General features: G+C 37.3%; 1 non-coding gene across 1 annotated transcript; it reads left to right on the top strand.

Moving 5' to 3' along the window:
- The first annotated feature begins 12,293 nt into the window (after window positions 1-12,293).
- Window positions 12,294-12,400, top strand: LOC128293522 (small nucleolar RNA R71). The gene has a single exon (XR_008283703.1). It is a non-coding gene; the product is annotated as a small nucleolar RNA R71 (small nucleolar RNA).
- Window positions 12,401-20,260: the final 7,860 nt, after the last annotated feature.

The raw sequence follows: 20,260 nt of genomic DNA on the forward strand, positions 1-20,260 counted from the left end.
TCGAACTCTGGGACACTTAGCTGGCAGATTAATCCACCTAGGCACAATTAGACTGTGCTGGGATCATCGTAGTTCGTCATTACGGTCTAAAGATGGAACGTTGAGCATAGTTCCATCATGAGCTCGAGGTATGTAGGATCGATGATCCCAAAGAACAACTCCCAAGGGTCGATGGTTAGGAGGGCCCGAGTCACATTAGCCAACTGAACTTGTTCTACGGTAGCCCAGTCGATGTAGCGGCCCGCAATTAAAGGTCGGGGCTGAAGTATTTGGAAAAGTTCTTTCTGGGGCCCACGGGGGAACTGTAGGAGAGGGTGACGAATTCCGCGATTGGACCCACGGAAGATGATGCTCCCTTTCTCTTCTTTGAAACAGGTACGACGGTTTTCTTTCCTCGTGAAGATGACATGGTACCTGCAATCAAATCCATTAATTCATCTTGAGGAATAATTAAAGTAAAATAAAGACAAATAACAATCATAATGTCAGCAACTACTAAGACTAACAAGTTAATCAAAGCAATCAATTGTATGGAGTAAAAATGGCAACGAATTTCATGGAATGCAACATGTGTGACGGATGAAAAATGTTAACACTAAAGGCATGAGTATGTCTATTTTTCTAATCATGAATATTTATCTCTAAATAATCAAATAAAGTAGAGAAATCATATAAAGAGTAAGAATTTGCACATGAAAAATATAATAGCTTGTTCTATGAATAAAATGTGAGTGATAGAAAGATGAAAATAATCATGAAAAATGCATAGTTCTATGATAACTAACATGAAAAATGAGTGCAATTAAAGGGAAAAAAAAGTAAACAAACACTAGAAAAGGGGGAATGAGCGGCAAAAATAGAGTTGGATGCGGCACACGGGCGTGGCGAGGAGGTCGTGTAGACTTACAGCGGCTAGGGTTAGGATTTTGGGTGGGGAAGACAATGAATAGTGCAGGGTTGTTATAGATTTTGGGGCCCACAGCCAGGCAACACGCCCGTGTTCCCCAATTTCAGCCCGTGTGATTCGCGAATTTTGAATTTGGGCTCGTTTGACATTTAGTACACGCCCGTGTTCCTTGGGCGTGTGGGTAAACACGGCCATGTCGAACGACCGTTGTAACACCCCATACCTAGCCCAGACGTTATTGCCACATCTGACATGTCACATGGACTTACAACTTAGTATGCATTCGTTGGTTTAAATGATTGGGGTGGTCTTTGTAAAAACAGCGGTTGAATGAAAAGCCAGTTTATCAATCTTTAGGCTATCCATTTGTTGTGCTTGTGAGTCTTGGAAAACGTTCATTAATTTTGAAAACCTGCGCAGCCTAACACTAGCAATTTCGACATAGTATAAATATAATCAGAAAATAAAACCATAGCTGAAAAAGAAAATTAAATAGTGGCCTTATTACAACTTAAAACCCAAAATTAAATCAAAATATAAAATAATAAAAATAAACTAACTTAGGAAAACCAACTTTGCAGATGATGTGGCCACTCCGAATCCCTCACAGCTCCAAGCCCACTATGGTTGGGGATTTCCTGCAGAGATGAAAATAAAGGGTGAGTTCGGGAAACTCAGTGTGTAACATAACCCAACCATAGCCCAAAACAGATCAAACCTTAGAGTCAGACTTATCTGCGCCTTGGCCCAGTACAGAAATCAAAATGAAACCCATAGACCCATAGTAGATACAGAACAAATATATCATGAATGCAGAAATCCCAACCCGAGCCATCCATAACACCCCGTATCAGCCTTACACCATGTGGGAGACTACTCGACCCACCCAACCGCACACGCACCACGTAAATTGCAAATGAAGTCACAGGATATTGTGACGAAGTCACCAGATCTGATATTGTGGCTAGGCCACCAGAACATATATATATATATATATATATGTGTGTGTGTGTGGTTAATTGATTGCAAATGAGGTCGCCGGATATTGTGACGAAGTCACAAGAACAGATATATGTGGCGAGGCCACTAGATTGCAACGAGGCTACTAGAATGTTTCCTCCATCAATATAAACCCATGTCCCATGCAACAGAAATAATATGTCATGGCATACGTATACAGAAACAGAACATCATGCTTTTCAGGAAAAAATAACCCTATGGGTAAAATCGTAATTTTGCATGCATAAGGGTATTTCAGTAATTATTACCTATTGCTAAGGTTTTATGCTCATTCTAACGTTTACCAAGTAATCAGAAGTACTTACCTCGTATTTTTACCAAAGTGGGACCGTTGGCCTATTGGCACGTTTTCGACCCATTAAGCCCAAAAATACCCTTGCGCACGAAAATGCACACTCTGCACTCTAATCATCCAAATGCACCATATTCATTAACAACTGTCTCATGAGCGCTCGTACGCTCGCAAGTTCACAAAATACCAACATTTCGGTATTTCGGCTTTTACCGATTCAGTCTAAGGGAAGGTGTCGTTTACACACCTAGTTGATGACGATTGATGACGATATCTCCCACGCGAAAAATCCTACAATCGATCACTAACACATTAGACTTACGAATTAACGATAACTAACATAAATCCATGTAAACTAACCCAATCATCACACAAGTTAGTCATTTACGCACGAGGGGCAAAATAGTCATTTAACACCCTAAGGGCAAAATGGTAACTTTACCCCACAACGGTATCTCGGTAATTCTACCCTACAGGGGTATTTCGGTATTTCTACCCTACAAGGGTATTTCAGTAATTCTATCCTACAGGGGTATTTCGGTATTTCTTGTAATATCCTGAATTAGGGCTTAATCGGAATAGTGGTTTCGTGACCACAAATCCGAGATAGAAATAATTATTTTACAATGATTTTGATGTTTATGATATGATTTCATGATTGTGTGAAAATTTCGTGATGAAATTCTATACCTAAAGTGCTTAAATTGAAAGTAGGGACTAAATCGAATAAGTTGCAAAACTTGAATTCTAGAAGTTTTTAGTATGAAATTGTTTTGGAATATTAATGAGGAGGTCTTAAATAGAAATTTGACCAATTTTAAGTTCATGGACAAAATTAGGACATGGAAGGAATTTTGGAAAGTTTAGTAGTAAGGGTATTTTGGTCATTTAGTTATTAAAATGAATTAAAAACAAAATTAAAAGCCAATTTTGTCCATCTTCTTCATTAGGCCGAAATTTCAAGGGTTCTCCATAGCTAGGGTTTGTTTCAAGCTTCCAAGCTCCATAGTAAGTGATTCCAAGCCCCGTTTTTAATGTTCTTTACGTTTTGGAATCCTGAAGCTCGATTAAGCTTATGCTAGCAATAATTCAACCTAGGGTTTATATTTGGAAAAATACCCATAAGTGAAATTTGTGTATTTTGATGTTTTATGATAGAATATGGGGTTTTAAATTATGTTAGACAACTTGTGCTACTCGGTTTTAGTGAAAACGAGTAAAAGGGCTTAATCGGCAAAAATACCTAATAGTCACAAGTATATGTTAGAGAGAGAATTTGATGTTGCCATAGAAGGAAAAGTGATCAACATGTTATAAAACATAAGAATAAGGAATAAAGTTTAATTCCCGAGCCTAGGGGAAAAAGTGTAATTATGCAAAAGTTTAGGGGCAAAAGTGTAATTTTTTTAAAGTTCGTATTAAATGCTGTTTTGATAAATGTATGTATTAAATAAGATTAATTTGGTATTATAGATCAAGAAAAACGAGATTCAAGTCGTGATCGAGGAAAAGAAAAGATTGTGGACTAAATTGCAAAATCTTTATATTTTGGTACCAAGGTAAGTTCATGTGTAAATAATGTAGCATAAATGTTATTTTAAGTTACTAATGTTAATTATATGATATGCTGATTTTTAATCGTGAAATATTATGCTTTGTGGTTAATATTGAGTAATATGCAAATTATGTTTACTACTTGATAAATATGAATTGCTACCGAGTATCGGCCCGATATTCCATGGAAGACGGCAAATGTGAGATCGAGGAAAAGCCCGTTTGAACCTTAGGAATAGATTAGGATACAAGTGACATGTCACTAGGATGGTTGAGCATCCGAACTCGTTGAGTTGAGTCCGAGTTCACTTATGGATGCGAATGTCCGAACTAGTTGAGTTGAGTCCGAGTTCGTGAAATGTAACTAGGCATCCGAACTCGTTGAGTTGAGTCCGAGTTCACTTATGGATGAGAACGCCCGAACTCGTTGAGTTGAGTCCGAGTTCACTTAGGGGCGGGTTACATGATTTCTTGATTACATATGAGGCACTTATGTGCAAATTATCCGTGTATCCGAGTTGTATTACGATGTGTTCAACGGGTGAAATTTCTAGTTTAATGGAAGAGCACTTAAGATATAAGTGACGTTTTGGGTAAGTGTTGTGAAATGGACACTTTGGACAGGTATGTTCTTAACCCTCGGGTTGAAAATAGATACAACAACGATAAGGTGGTAAGATGATGAATGATGTTTAAAGATGTGATATATGTTTTGGTGGTACCATGCTAAAGTTGTTTGGTATATTTGTATTGTTATGTTACTTGTTATTTACATATGAACTTACTAAGCATTTATGCTTACTCCTTCCTTTTCATTCACTGTAGTTTTGAACAAGCGGCTCAGAATCGGACAGTCGAAAGTTCGATCACACTATCCAAAGGACTTTTATCTTGGTAAATGGCTTGTACAACTACTTAAGTATGGCATGTATAGCAATATACCTATTTTGTGTAAATAATTTTATGATATGGCCATGTTTGGTTGAGAAAATGTTTGATATTGATAAGTCATGGTGATGGCTAATTTAGATCATGTTTGATATCATGGAAGTTTAACATGTTATCTAGTTCATAAAAATTCATGGAAAGATGAAACTTGCTTTAAAACAAAATATTGCTGCAGCAATGACATGAATTTGAAAAATCACTAAAAATAGTATAAATAGAAATAAATGATGAATAAGTTATGAAATTTAAGCTTAATGAGTCTATTTTCATATGGATTGAACAAAATAGGAATATAAATTATATTTTATGAGATATTTAAACTTTTGCAAAACAGGGCCAGAGTGATTTCTGGATCCCCTGTTCTGACTTTAAAAATTCATAATAAATTTTACTAAAATAATTAGAAGTTGTTATTTATATGTACAGATTCCTTATTGAGTCTAGTTTTAATAGAAACAAACCTCATAGTCATTGAAATTTTTCATAGAGATATATCTGATTCGTAATACAAAGAGGTCAGAGCAGTCCAACCCTGAAACAGGGGATACTTTAATTAATAAACTGTACTAATTGGCCCAATAAAAAATTCTAGAAAAAAATTAGTAAATAGATATATGAGTCTAGATTTAGGGAAAATTTACGGATCTTGATTTCGAGTTTCGTAACTCGAGATATGATTTTTCTTGTAACTGTGACGCGAGTAGCTAGAAAGCTGTGAATGTAGAAACAAATGATTTGAAGTTCTTAAATTGATAAATTATGTTCGGTAACCCCTCAAGCTCGACTCCGGTGATGGTCTCGGGCGTGGGGGCTTTACATTTAGTGGTATCAGAGTAGGTTTAGTTGGTTCTCGGACTACGTGTTGTATGTACGAATTTTGCTATACATGCCATATGTATGAATTGTGATAGTGTGACGACTTCTGACCTTTTCAAATGATTTTTATATAGTAAATGGATCCCATCCAGTGTGGCAGATGAAGTAGAGAGTAATGCGCCAGCTCGGTTGAAGGGGCAGCACTGACTGAAACCCACCTCCCATTGTTGGTCGGGGAGGAGGAGAAAGGATCGGAAACCTTTCTCCAAATGATGAGTGCATGGTACATCGAGTTCGTTCAGACGAACCCAAATGTATGACCTCCCCACCTCCCCAATTCCTCAACCTATGCCTCCAATGCCTCAAGGAGTGGATATGATAAAATTTCACAGAACCCTGTTGATAGAATTCGTAAACAAGGAGCTGAAGAATTTAGAGCAAATATTGATGATGATGCAGAAAGCGAGTTCGCTTGAAAATTCTATCCGGTATTTGATGAATTATCTTGTACACTGAAGAATGTTTGAAATGTGCTACATCTTTGTTGAGAGATTCAGCCTATAATTGGTGGAAGACTTTGATTTGGTGGTACCGAAAGAGAGGGTAACTCAGGAATTCTTTCAAGAAGAGTTTGGAAGAAATATATTAGTGAAAGATTTATTGATCGAAATGTAAAGAGTTTCTTGAGTGAAGCAAGGTAATATGACAGTCTCGAATATGAAAGAGAGTTTGTTCGATGGAGTAAGTATGCTGGGAATATGTTCCTCTGAAGCCAAGATGTGCCGACGATTTGAAGACGGGCTCAACGAAGACATTAAAGTATTTGTCGGGATCCTTGAACTGAAAGAAATGGTAGTCCTAGTTGATCGAGCTTGTAAGGTGAAGAACTACTTAAAGAGAAGAGGAAGGTAGAGGTGAGACACGAAATTGGAAGAAAAGGCCAATGAGTAAGGCACCTTCACAAAGAACCCGGAAAGTCAAGAAATATGAATCCTCGTTCCCAAGTTTCAATGGGCAATCATATGGAAATTTTAAGAAGCGAATGTGGGTCCTAAATCTCGAATACTTCTGCAGCCGATGTAGGGAACTCGAGATTTGTTAAATCCGAAAGTGCCGGTGTGGTAGAAATCATTTTGGTCCGTCTGAGAGCAAATGAATGTTTTCGATGTGGTTTTCCGGATCATTTTATTAGAGACCCTTGAGAGAGCCGAGAAAGAAAAATTTGAGTGTAAAAGCTAGTGGTGCAAACTCGAGGGAAGGTATCCGAAAAAGTGGAAGTGAAACAAGCGAAGAATGTAGCGAGATGCAGTGAGCTTGGATCTCGAGGAAGAGCTCCGGCTAGAACTTATGCTATTAAAGCGCGTGAAGATGCTTCCTCACCCGATGTGATTACTGGTACATTTTCTCTTTATGATATTAATGTTATTGCTTTGATTGATCCTGGTTCTACTCATTCATACGTATGCATTAAACTGGTGTCTAGTATGAATATACCTGTTGAGAACATAGAATTTATGATTAGAGTGTCGAACCCGTTAGGCAAATGCGTGATAGTTGATAAAGTAAGCAAGAAATGCCCTTTAATGATTCGGGGTCATTACTTTCCGGCCGACTTGATGTTGTTGCCGTTTGATGAATTTGATGTTATTTTGGGTATGGATTGGTTGACATTGCATGATGCTATAATAAATTGCAAAGAAAAGGTTATAGAATTAAAGTGTGAAAGTGGTGAAATTCTGCGGGTTGAGCCAGACAAATCAGAGGCATTATCTAGTATGATTTCTTCGATGTCGGCTCAGAGATATTTGAGAAAGGGTTATGAAGCTTATTTGGCGTATGTAATTAATACAAAAGAAGTTGAAAAGAAAGTTGAATCAAGTCTTGGTTGTGTGTGAATTTGCGGACGTATTTCGGAAGAATTGTCGGGTTTACCTCCGGTCGGGGAAGTAGAATTTGGTATTGATTTAATACACGAACACTCCGATCTCGATTGCTCCATATAGAATGGCACCAACAGAGTTGAAAGAATTAAAGTCGCAGCTTGCAAGAGTTGACCGATAAAGGCTTTGTGAGACCGAGTTTTTCACCTTGGGGTGCTCCGTGTTATTTGTGAAAAGAAGGATGGTTCTATGAGATTATGTGTTGATTATCGGCGGTTAAACAAGGTGACAATCAAAACAAGTATCCGCTTCGAGAATTGATGATTTGTTTGATCACCTAAAAGGAGCGACATGGTTTTCAAAGATTGACTTGAGATCCGGGTATTATCACCACGAGTAAAAGAGTCGATGTGCCTAAAGCGCTTTTAGAACAAGGTACGGTCATTATGAATTTTAGTTATGCCATTCGGGTTGACAAATGCTCCTCTTTGTGTTTATGGATTTAATAAATCGCATATTTCGCCATACTTGGACAGATTTGTTGTGGTGTTTATAGATGATATTTTAATTTATTCAAAAGATGAGACCGAGCATGCTGAGCATTTGAGGATAGTTTTGCAAACTTTGAGAGATAAGCAGCTGTATGCTAAGTTTAGTAAAAGTGAATTTTGGCTCCGGGAAGTTGGATTTTTGGGTCACATTGTTTCAGGTGATGGTATACGGGTTGATCCTAGTAAAATTTCAACCATTGTTGATTGGAAACCATCGAAAAACGTAACTGAAGTTATAAGTTTCTTGGGGCTAGCTGGGTATTATCGGCGGTTTGTAAATGGATTTTCTATAATTGCTACTCCTATGACTAGACTACTCCGAAAGGATGTTAAATTTGAATGGACGGAAGAATGTCAACAGAGTTTCGAAGAATTGAAAAAGTTATTAACTAAAGCACCAGTGTTGATACAACCCGAATCAGGTAAAGAATTTGTGGTGTATAGTGATGCTTCTCTAAATGGTTTGGGGTGTGTACTCATGCAAGAAGGAAAAGTGGTGGCTTATGCTTCGAGATAGTTAAAACCTCATGACAAGAATTATCCTACTCACGATTTGGAATTGGCTGCGGTGGTATTTGCTTTGAAGATTTGGCGACATTATTTGTATGGTGAAAAGTGCCGATATATCTGATTCGTAATACAAAGAGGTCAGAGCAATCGAACCCTGAAACAGGGGCTACTTTAATTAATAAAATGTACTAATTGGCCCAATAAAAAGTTCTAGAAAAAAATTAGTAAATAGATATATGAGTCTATATTCAGGTAAAATTTACGGATCTTGATTTCGAGTTTCGTAACTCGAGATAAGATTTTTCTTGTAACTGTGACGCGAGTAGCTAGAAAGCTGTGAATGTAGAAACAAATGATTTGAAGTTCTTAAATTGATAAATTATGTTCGGTAACCCCTCAAGCTCGACTCCGGTGATGGTCTCGGGCGTGGGGGCGTTACATTTCTACCCTAAAAGGGTATTTTGGTAATTCTATCCGACAGGGGTATTTCGGTAATCTACCTTATAGGGGTATTTCAATAATTCTACCCTATAGGGGTATTTCGATAATTCTACAACTTATCCACTTGGGCCTACGGACCCATTAGGACCACATGGCCCATTTCAGCCCATCGCGGCCCGAAATAGCCATCCTACTGCTAAAGTAATGAGAAATACACACCTGTTAGGAGACTGCAGTTAATCCACGCTCCAAACACTCTTGGCTGATGCCCAACCCAAACGAACACGTCACAAAGCAAAAGGGATTAGCCAAGAAGGGTATGCCTACTCTCCTCATGGTTTGCTCTATTTAAAGCTAGCTCTCCATCTACTCTTATGTTAGCTTCCCGATGTGGGATCCCTCCATCACCAGAGTTTAAAACCAACACCAACTCTTTCCGTCCCAACATAGAAAAATAATCAACCTTTGCGTGCCAAGGGATTCGAACCAAAGTCCTCTCACATGCCAACTCACGCCATCACCACTAGGCCATCAACTCATTTGTGTTATAAATCCAACACATTAAACTTTAAAGGCACCTACTTGTTTCCAGAATTATTGAAAAGTAAAACCAAAATATATTGCAAGAGCCAAGACTTGAACCTTGGACCCCTTGCTTCCTCTTTGCCGTCACTTCCTTGTCCCCTAAGTGGCACCACCTTGCCACTACACCACACTCCTTTTTGTGTCATCTTTTACCCCTTTACTCTTAAAAGCCCAAACGCCAATTGCATCACCTGTTCATAAAATTAAAATTTCGAAGACTACCACAGATTTAACTTAAGTTTGGGCCTTCCAAAGGCCTACTAACCTACTAAAATATATATAACCAACCAGAACACACACAAATTTTAAAAATCACAGAAACACAGAAAACCCGAAAATTGGGGCGTTACAACCGTGTCTAGCTTCGTTCACTTCTTCCACAATCGTGTATGCAAGGTCCACGCCCGTATTAATTTAACAGGTTTGACCACGGGTACTAGACACGGGCGTTTCGCACGCCCGTGCTATTTTAACAGGTTCACCCACGATTCTTCCACACGGGCATGTCGCATGCCCGTGTTGTTTTGGCAGGTTCGAGCATGGCCATGTCGCACGGCCATGGCATTTTATTGTAGCATGGCCGTGGCATTTTATTGTATCCCGTGTTGGGGAAATCTTTTACCCTGTTTTCACACGGCCCTAAGCACGCCTGTGTTCTTGGCCGTGTCTTTGTGGAAAAACCTGTATTCAAGATTTCTATTAGTAAGTTAGGTGTTAAATACTAAAATTTAAAGAAATTAATATTGTTAGTGCTTGGGTTGCCTCTTAAGAAGCACTTATTTATAGCCTAAGCTCGACTTACCTCTCTATTGAATGGTCATGGTGGTTTGAGGAGTTTATACTCCTCATTCCTGCTATCAATCTCATCAAAATAAGGTTTTAAACGGGTGTTGTTTACCTTAAAAGTGCCGAACTTGGGGTGACTTATCTCAACTGTATCGAATGGAAAAATACTAAGTACCGTAAGAGAGTTTTCTTCATCCGGTCTGGCAGTGACAATGTGAGGATCTGCGGCATCTAATAAGACTTTATCACCAACCTTAAGTTGATTTGGAAAGGTATCGAGCTCGTTCTGGCACAGTTTTGGTTTATCGTGTGTTCTTGGTTTATGTGTTCGCCATTCATCTGGCTCCTCTATTTGCAGTCTTCGTTCTTCATGAGTAGGTCCGCTACTATTGCTTGAGAATGACTCATGTGCTTCCTTCAGACTCATTTCCTGGAAAGGAGGTTGCACCATATTGTTAGTTTTAGTAGAATGGGTTAAACGATCACTTTCAATTTCTAATGTGTTGCCAGAATTGCGAGCTTGAAGGATGATTGTTTCGTCTCCCACCCGGAGTGTGAGTTCACCTGTGCCAACATCAATAATTGTTTTAGCAATTGCTAAAAAGGGTCTCCCTAAAATCAAAGGGGTGTTCTTATCCTCCTCTATATCTAGAACAATAAAGTCCACGGGAAATATAAATTTATCGATCTTGACTAGCACATCTTCAATAATACCCCTAGGAAATCTTATAGTTTTATCCGCCAATTGAATGCTCAACCTAATCTGTTTGGGTTACCCAAGCCCTAGTTGCTTAAACATTTTGTAAGGCATGACATTGATACTAGCCCCTAAATCAGCTAATGCATTATTAACTCCTAAACTACCAACTAAGCAAGGAATCGTAAAACTCCCTGGATCTTTTAATTTGTTGGGTAGTTTATTTTGGAGAATAGCTGAGCAAACTGCGTTCAGCTCCACATGCGACACCTCGTCCAACTTCTGTTTATTTGCTAAAAGCTCCTTTAAAAATTTCATTGCGTTTGGCATCTGCGATAGAGCTTCAATAAACGGTAAGTTAATATGTAATTTTTTTAATAGTTTAAGGAATTTACCAAATTGTTCATCTGAGCGATCTTTCCTTGTCATGTTGGGGTATGACACACGAGGTTTATATTCGACAGTCACTGGTTTGTTTTTATTATGACCTACCTCACCTTGACCTCTGCTTACCACAGTTTCTTGCCTCGGTTCTGGCTCAGGCTCAACGAATCCTTCTTCATCTTGAACATTAATCATGTTGAGTTGTTCCCTTGGGTTGGGTTCAGTATTACTTGGCAAGCTACCTTGTGGTCGTTCAGAGATTAGTTTGGAAAGTTAGCCTATCTGAGTTTCAAGCCCTTGGATTGACGCTTGTTGATTTTTAAGTGTCGTTTCGGTGTTCTGAAAATAGGTTTCTGATACCGAGATAAACTTTGTGAGTATCTCTCCAAGGTTTGGTTTCTTTTCTTGTTGATAGGGTGGCTGTTGGTAGCCCGAAAGTGGTTGCTAATTGCCTTGGCCTCTCCATGAGAAATTTGGGTGGTTCCTCCAACCTGCATTGTTAGTGTTACTATATGGGTTATTTTGGGATCTAGAGTTATTGTTACCTATATATTGGACTTGTTCCTCCTTGATGCTAGGGTTGAAAGGTTGATACTCTTTGCATGCTCCTCCTCCATTCGTCTCGCACCTCATTACTGGATGAACCTGTAAAGAACTAAGAAAACCATCAATTTTCTTATTCAAGAGTTCTACCTAATTAGAGAGCATAGTAACCGAATCGACGTTATAAACACCGGTAGTTTTCGTTGGCTTAGTCCTCATGACTTGCCACTGATAGTTATTCAGTGACATCTCCTCTATGAACCCATAAGCATCTTCAGGTGTTTTATTATTGATGGTTCCGCCAGCAGCTACGTCAACCATTTACCGAGTCGAAGGATTTGGACCATTATGGAACATTTGAACCTGAAGCCAAAGCGGTAACCCATGGTGAGGGCACCTTCTCAAAAGGTCCTTGTATCTCTCCCATGCATCGTAGAGTGTTTCTAAATCCATCTGCACAAAAGAAGAGAAATCGTTACGTAATTTAGTCGTTTTAGTCGGCAAAAAATATTTTTGTAAAATATTTTCGGTCATTTGTTCCCAAGTAGTAATTGACCCTCGTGGTAACGAGTTCAACCACTGTTTAGCCTTGTTTCTCAATGAAAAAGGGAATAATCGAAGATGAATGGCATCGTCAGAAAAACAATTAATTTTAAATGTATCGCATAGTTCCAAAAAGTTTTCTAAGTAAGCGTTGGGATCTTCATCCTGCAAACCATAAAACTGAGCAAATTGTTGTATCATTTGAATAGTGTTAGGTTTCAGTTCAAAAGTATTTTCAACTACAATAGGTCTAACTATGCTCGACCCAGTTCCTGTTAAAGAAGGTTTAGCATACTCATACGTAGTACGTGTAGCAGGATTTTGATTAATTGCAATTGCAGGAGGTAGCTGATTACCTTAGTTTTCAGCCATCTCTTCAGTTGGGGGTTGAGTATCATCCTCTTTCTCGTTCTCTGTGTATCTTAAGCTTCACCTTATTTCTCTTTGGTTTCTGCAAACTATGCGATCGATTTCTTCATCAAAAAGTAGTGGCCCTGACGGGTTTCTTCTAGTCATAAACGATAAAACCTGCCAGAACAAAGAAAGAGAAAATTAGTAAATTAGAATAAAATTAAAAATAATATTAGATTGCAAGAAAGATAAATAGCTAAAGTAATAAAATTTGAGCGTTCCTAATATCTTAGTTCCCCGGCAACGGCGTCAAAAACTGGATCGCGTGATTTCGTGATAGGTTCTAAATATTTATAATTAATCCATCTTGAAACTAACTATTATCGCGATATAGGCAAGTGTACCTATCGAACAGTAGTACAGTTTTAGCAAAGATCGGATTGTCGAACCCAAAGGAACTAAAAGTACTAATAATGACTATCTTTTTATTATCTAGCCTAAGAATAATGGGTTTTTGTTTTAACTACCTAATTATCTAAACTAAGAACTCACAGAGAATAGAATTGAGGAATTGCTTTTGGGAAAATCGATTGAATTAAGACAATACCTAAGGAAAAATCAACCTAGACTATACTTGTTATTACGGCTCTGAATTGGACGATTTATTCATTTAACTTGTTCCGTAGAGATCCCTAAGTTATGTTATTATCCCTATTCAAGACTAATAATGTCTAATTCCTAGATTGAATAATTGAGACCTTTCTCTAATTAACACCCTAGGGTTGCATTAACTCAATCTATGGATCCCCTTATTAGGTTTCACCCTAATCCGGCAAAATCTTGTCACCCTATGTCTAGGCGCGCAATCAACTCCGCTTAATTATGACAAATGTACTCCTAGACAAGGTCTATTCCTCCTCTGAATAAGAGCTAATCTTGAATCAGTATCCTGGGATATCAAAACAAGAATTAAGAACACATAAATAAGAACAAGTTAAATATTTATCATACAATTCAGAAAATAATACCAAGATTCATCTTAGGTTTCATTCCCCTTAGGAATTTAAGGGTTTTAGTTCATAACTAAATAAGAAAACATCTCAGAATAATAAAAAATACAAAACATAAAGAAAACCCAAAACTCCTAAAGGCGAATTGAGGAGAGATCTTTAGTCTTGATGATGAATCCAGCTTCTGAGATGAATCAATCGGCTTCCTTGGAGTAATTCCTTACTCCCTATTCTGTGTGTCCTCTTATTCTCCTCCTTTATGGTGTATTTATAGGCTTTGGAATGCCTAAGAACCCTCAAAAGTGGCATTTTCTGAATTGGACTCAACTTAGGCTCGACAAGGACACGCCCGTGTGTAATTACTTCAGGCCGTGTTCGAGCTTGTTAGAATGGCACGGGCATGTGTTCTACCCGTGTGAGTCATGCTTTGATTCTGCCAGATTGACACGGCCGTGTGGGCTGCCTGTATGAGGAAGTCCAGGCTGTGTTGATTTCATACTTTGGCCCATTTTCTCCATTTTTGGCCCGTTTCTCGTTCCTTTCGCTCTCCTATGTTCTCCTAAGTATAAAACATGAAATTAAAGCATTGGGAGCATCGAATTCACCAATTCTAATAGGAAATCATCCATAAAATGCATTAAACATGGGGGAAAAATATGTATAAATTACTGTTTATCACCAACCCATGATTTGGAGCTAGTAGCAGTGGTGTTCACACTTAAAACTTGGCAACGCTACTTGTATGGTAAGAAGTGTACCATCTATACGAACCACAAGAGTCTCAAGTACTTACTCATGCAAAAGGAGTTGAACCTAAGGCAAAGAAGATGGATACCACTGTTGAAGGATTACGACTATGTGATAGAGTATCACCTTGGTAAGGCTAATGTGGTAGCTGATACACTAAATAGAAAGCCTATAAGTAAGCTGAGCTCTGTTCACCCAGCTAAGTGTAACAAGTGATTAGGGATTGCTCGCGAAATAGCAAGTGAGACTAAAATTGTCACAACAAATTAAAAAAAAGAAAGCCTCAAATGAAGAGTTGGCAAAAAGGGTTTGCCAAGAGGAACAATGAGTGCGACAGAAATTCGCACTAAATGAAGAAGGGATACTCTACTTTCGGGGAAGACTTTGCATGCCAAATGACAAGGAGTTGCAATAAGTTATTCTTAGTGAGTAGTCCTTATATAATGCACCCAAGAAGTAACAAGACGTATTGTGACCTCCACGAACTATATTGGTGGCAGAGATTGGAATGAGTTGTTACAGATTTTGTGGCGAAGTGCCTAACTTGTCAGAAAGTGAAAGCAAAACATCAGTATCCTTTAAGATTATTTCAGCCACTCAGAATTCCAAAGTGGAAGTGGGAAAGAATCACCATGGGTTTTGTGTCAGGCCTGCCCCTAACTCTGACAAAGAAAGATGTTGTTTGGGTGATTATGGATCGCCTTAACAAGAGTGCACATTTCTAAATTGTTCACACAAGATACATATTACAAAGGCTCGTAAAAATTTACATTGTTGATATAGAGAGACTTGACGGCATTCTAGTTTCCATTACTTCTAATTGAGATTCTTTATTCACTTTGAGATATTAGAAGAGTTTTAAAGAAGCTTTGGGTTCGAAGCTTAATTTGAATACTGCTTATCTCCCTCAAACAGATGGCCAGTCCAAGAGAGTAATACAAGTGTTGGAAGATATGCTGCAAAGTTGTGTCTTGGAGTTCACAAGAAGTTGGGAACGTTATTTACCTTTGGCAGAGTTTATATATAATAATAGTTACCAAGCAAGCATTTAGATGGTACCCTTTGAAACATTGCATGGAAAGAGGTGCCAAACATCTTTATGTTGGGCTAAATTGGATAAAAAGTGAATTGTTGGACTTGAGTTGGTTCGCAAGACTGAAGACAAGGTGAAGATGATATGCGAAAGGTCAAAAGCTGCCTCAAATAGAAAAAAGTCCTATGCTGATTTAAAATGGCAAGGTATTGAGTACCAAGTAGGCGAGTATGTGTTTCTTAAGGTATCGCCATAGAAAAAAGTCCTAAGGTTTGGCCATAAAGGAAAGTTAAGCCTAAGATTCATTGGTCCTTGTGAAATAGTGGAAAGAATCGGTCGTATAGCATATCGACTCAAGTTACCTTTTGAACTTGATCGAATTCACGATGTGTTTCATGTATCCATGGTGAGGAACTACTATGCAGACCTATCTCATGTAGTATCAGCATATGGTATTGAAGTATGACCTGATTTAACTTATGAGGAGGAACCAGTGAAGGTTGTGGCTTGCGAGGTGAAAGTCTTGCAAAACAAGAAGATTCCTTTAGTCAAAGTGTTGTGGTGAAACCATAAAAACCAGTGAAGCTACTAGGGAAATAGAAGATGTAATGAAGTAATAACATCCTTAACTGGTTGAAAGAGAACATTTCGAAGTCAAAATGCCTTAAGTGGGGAAAACTTGTAACATCCCGAGATAGGGCTGAAAGTTTTGGCCTTGCAAGTGAGGGTTCTCCAATGTATCGATGAACTGGGGGTTTGCAAAAACAATATCAGTAAGTATGCTAAAGAGACAGTGAAGTAGTGTACACCATAAGATGCAGTAAGGGGGTTCACTAGATGCATTGCAAGTTGGGTTTGCCAGTTGGTTTGATGAGCTGTGGTTTGCCAGTCAAAGTCGAGTCAGACTTAAATTAAGAAATTAAGATAATTTGTATCTAGGATACTTTTCATGCACATAACCTTCTTCTAAACTGACTAGGGTTCCTAAGTCTGGTAGGGTATTCTAAAAACACTAAGACACTTAGTGCATATAAATAAGCCTTTTTTCCATAAAAATTTTCTCATCAATTATTCCGTTGTCAAATCTTTATTCAGAATCAAGTTCGTAAAAACCAAGGTAAGTTTCTGTCCTACTAGATTTGGTTGTCCAAAAATCTACGTTCACTTATGTGTTAGTGTATGTTCTATTTGTTTAGTAATTTTTGTTTGTTTATATATGTTACGAACTAGCCAGACCATCTACCAGTAAGGATAAAGGCAAAAAAAAAAACTTGTTTAAAATTCTCATATTTTCGGTGAGTGTCCAGTAATAGTCAAATGTGTGTTAACTATTATGTTTTTCAGTATGTGTACTGTTATGCTTCCAAAAACTTAAGGTTTTAAACTAAGTTCCAAGAGTAAGCTTTTTTATAAACCCTATTTTCAAGTTATGTTTTCAAGTCATGTTTTCAAGTTATGTTTTATACGTGCTACTACCTTAGCCTATGTTTTAAAGATATGTTTTTAGAGTAGGTTTTATAAACTATATTTTTACGAGCTTTTGTGTGAGCACTATGAGAACAAGTGTTTTCAAGCAAGCTCCCTATGTGAGCTCTATGTGATAAGTATTCTGTGCAAGCTCCTTTTTGAGCTTTATGTTGGATATATTGGTATACGAAAGGATTGTTAGTACTCACCTACAAGTTCTGTGATTTGGGCGTTGAGGCCCTGGAACATGTGGAGAGATAGGAAATGTCGAGCTAGGCTCCACTCAATGGGACATGTTGGCGTACAGGAGAGTGTTTAGGTTAGGCTACACTTATGGGACATGTAAGAAATCTTTGAGCCATTCTGAGGCATTATAAGGAGATCCGCTTATCCAATAGTATGTTAAGACAAGTGTTAAGAACATGTTTCATGTTCTTCAACTATTTTGATATATATAAGAGCATGTTTCATGCTATATGAACAAGAACAAGCCAAATTTTTAAGTATGATTTTCAACGAGCACACTTCAAATTGTTTTACAAACTTATATGTTTTTTTTACAAGCAGGATCTGCGAAGTGGGTCTAGCATGTTCACTGTGAACCTAGAACGTGAAACGCTTTCCAGACTAAGTTTGTTTCTATTTTAAACTTCGTATTTTAAGGATACTCTAATGGTTTTTGAATATTCACTGAGTTTTCAATGAACTCACCCACTCCACTCTTACTTCACCGGTAAGTAGGTTGTGGATGGCAATGGCGAGGTAGATTACTTGGGCAAGGTTAATTCGTAAACAGATACTAGCGAACCCGAGAGAAAGGTGATGGGATTAATTGTGTGGGCTTAGTCTTATTATAGTTACTACTATTATTGGAACAATTTTTTTAAAGTTTGATTTATTTTATTTTGAGAAATCTTGAATTAAACCTATGTTGTTAATTTCTTATCTTTGATATAAATAAAGTTTGATGTTTCCTTATTTCACATTACATACGTGCCACATTTTATTTTTTTAATTTTGCCAAAGTATGCCTTTCACCCTCATTTGAGCCAGTTCTATTGCGACCCTTGTATGTTTGCGACCTTATTATGCCTATGAACCTTTAGTTGTAATAACCCTATTATTTAGCAAACCCTATATAAATATGAGAACCCTGCATGAATGAACTCTTTTGTAGTAAAGCCCATGTGTATGTGAACTCGTGTTTTTGTGCAAACTCATGCTTTACATTTTTATGCGAAGTCATATGTTACTTTGTTATGCAAACCTATGTTGTATGATGTATGTGAACCTGTAACACCTCTAGCCCGAATCTGATCGCCCAGTTAAGGCTAAGAGGTATTACCAAACAAAACATTTAATTATCTCATTCACATTGTCAATAAACATAAACAAAGATCGAGCTAAAATACATACTGATATTTAAGTTATAAGCCATTTTCATATGGCCAAAATATTTACAATTTCCAAACATCGTTATCATCAGCCTAACCTATACATGCCATATCGAGTCCAAAATATAATTGTACCAAAAAGATCGATAGTGTGATGAACTGCTGACGATCCCCGAGTCGGTGGCCAAGATCAACAATCTATAAAACAAAGAAATAAAGAACAGAGTAAGCTTTCAAAGCTTAGTAAGTTTTAAGCATCGCAAACAATTAAGACTTATCGAACATCGAAACATTTATTTAAACAAACCTAATCTCAATTCAAATTTGCTTCTTGGCCGAATATACATAAACATAAACATAAACATAGATTCTCAGCACATATTTTTCTTTTGCATTTAAATCAAATAATCTCATATATTAACAACATTTGACCGAATAGGTCATTGTTTTACTCGTAGATATAACAATCATTCACACTTAAGTATCATTCTTTAATACTAATAATTCACAAAATCATTGACTGGATGTACATGTGTCATAAAGTAATTTTAACATATAATTCATATACAAATATACCATGACCGATTAAATCATTCTCATATTCACAAATATAACCATCAATCACATTTATATATATATATATATATATTCTTCTTTGATGCTAATGATTCACTTCGAAATCAATTCACCGATGTGTAAGTACTACATACCTGAACATCTTAAATGTATAGTACTTACTCAACAATGGTTTACTGCGAACATTCAGTATCGTAATCTTATTTAATTTCTTCGGCATTAAGCCCGCTGTGTCTTAGAACTTGAAACTAATTACCAGCACAAGCCTGCTGGAATTTAAACCCGATATAATACCAGCTCGAAGCCTATGGGACTTTAGCCCGACATATTTCCAAAGACGTAGCTCATGGACCTTAAGTCCGTTATAATTCCAAAGACATAGCTGCGGACCTTAAGTCCGGATATAATTCCAGCATATAGCCTGCGGACCTTAAGTCCGGATATACTACATCACTGAGTGTCATGCATACTTATTTGCAAGAGAATTCAATTCACATAACATCTCACAATTATAGTTCATTCATTCCATTCAAATAATAACGTAACATAGGCACCATTCATATAACCTTTGGTTCAATAACATACATGAGAATATATGTCCGTTTTACTTTCCAAACTTATCTTCTAATGTCTATTCGGCTTTAAGCCTTAAACATAAGTTATTTGACACACAACTATATTCAAATAGCCTCAATAGATCTCAGTACAGTTATCATACATATATCAAGATATTATCAATTACGTACTAAATATGACTATTCAAAACTTACCTCGGATATACTTGAAAGGTTGCGGAACGGTTACTCTATTACTTTCTCTTTTCCCTTATCTGATTTTGATCCTCTTTGCTCTTGAGCTTAATTAAAACAAATAGATTTGTTTAATAACTGACTCAACTTTATTTCTTAATAGTCACATTTGACAATCATATATAACTTCAATATGTATTATATTTTATAAAATATGCCATGACTCAATTTCATGCTTATATAATCTATATCTAATTCGCATACCAAGCAAAGATTCACATAACTTATCATGCTTCCTTATACATGAATTTAACCATATTCCCGAATGTCTCTATAAGCACAAGGTACATACATAAGGCATATATATATATATACTTATATATGACTATCACAATCTAATCATTTACTCATATTTATGCACAACCGCGTATACACATGTATATATATAATGCATGCTTTAATATCATATACTTTTA

This window comes from Gossypium arboreum, chromosome 5 (assembly GCF_025698485.1).
Source record: "Gossypium arboreum isolate Shixiya-1 chromosome 5, ASM2569848v2, whole genome shotgun sequence".
Lineage (NCBI taxonomy): Eukaryota > Viridiplantae > Streptophyta > Magnoliopsida > Malvales > Malvaceae > Gossypium > Gossypium arboreum.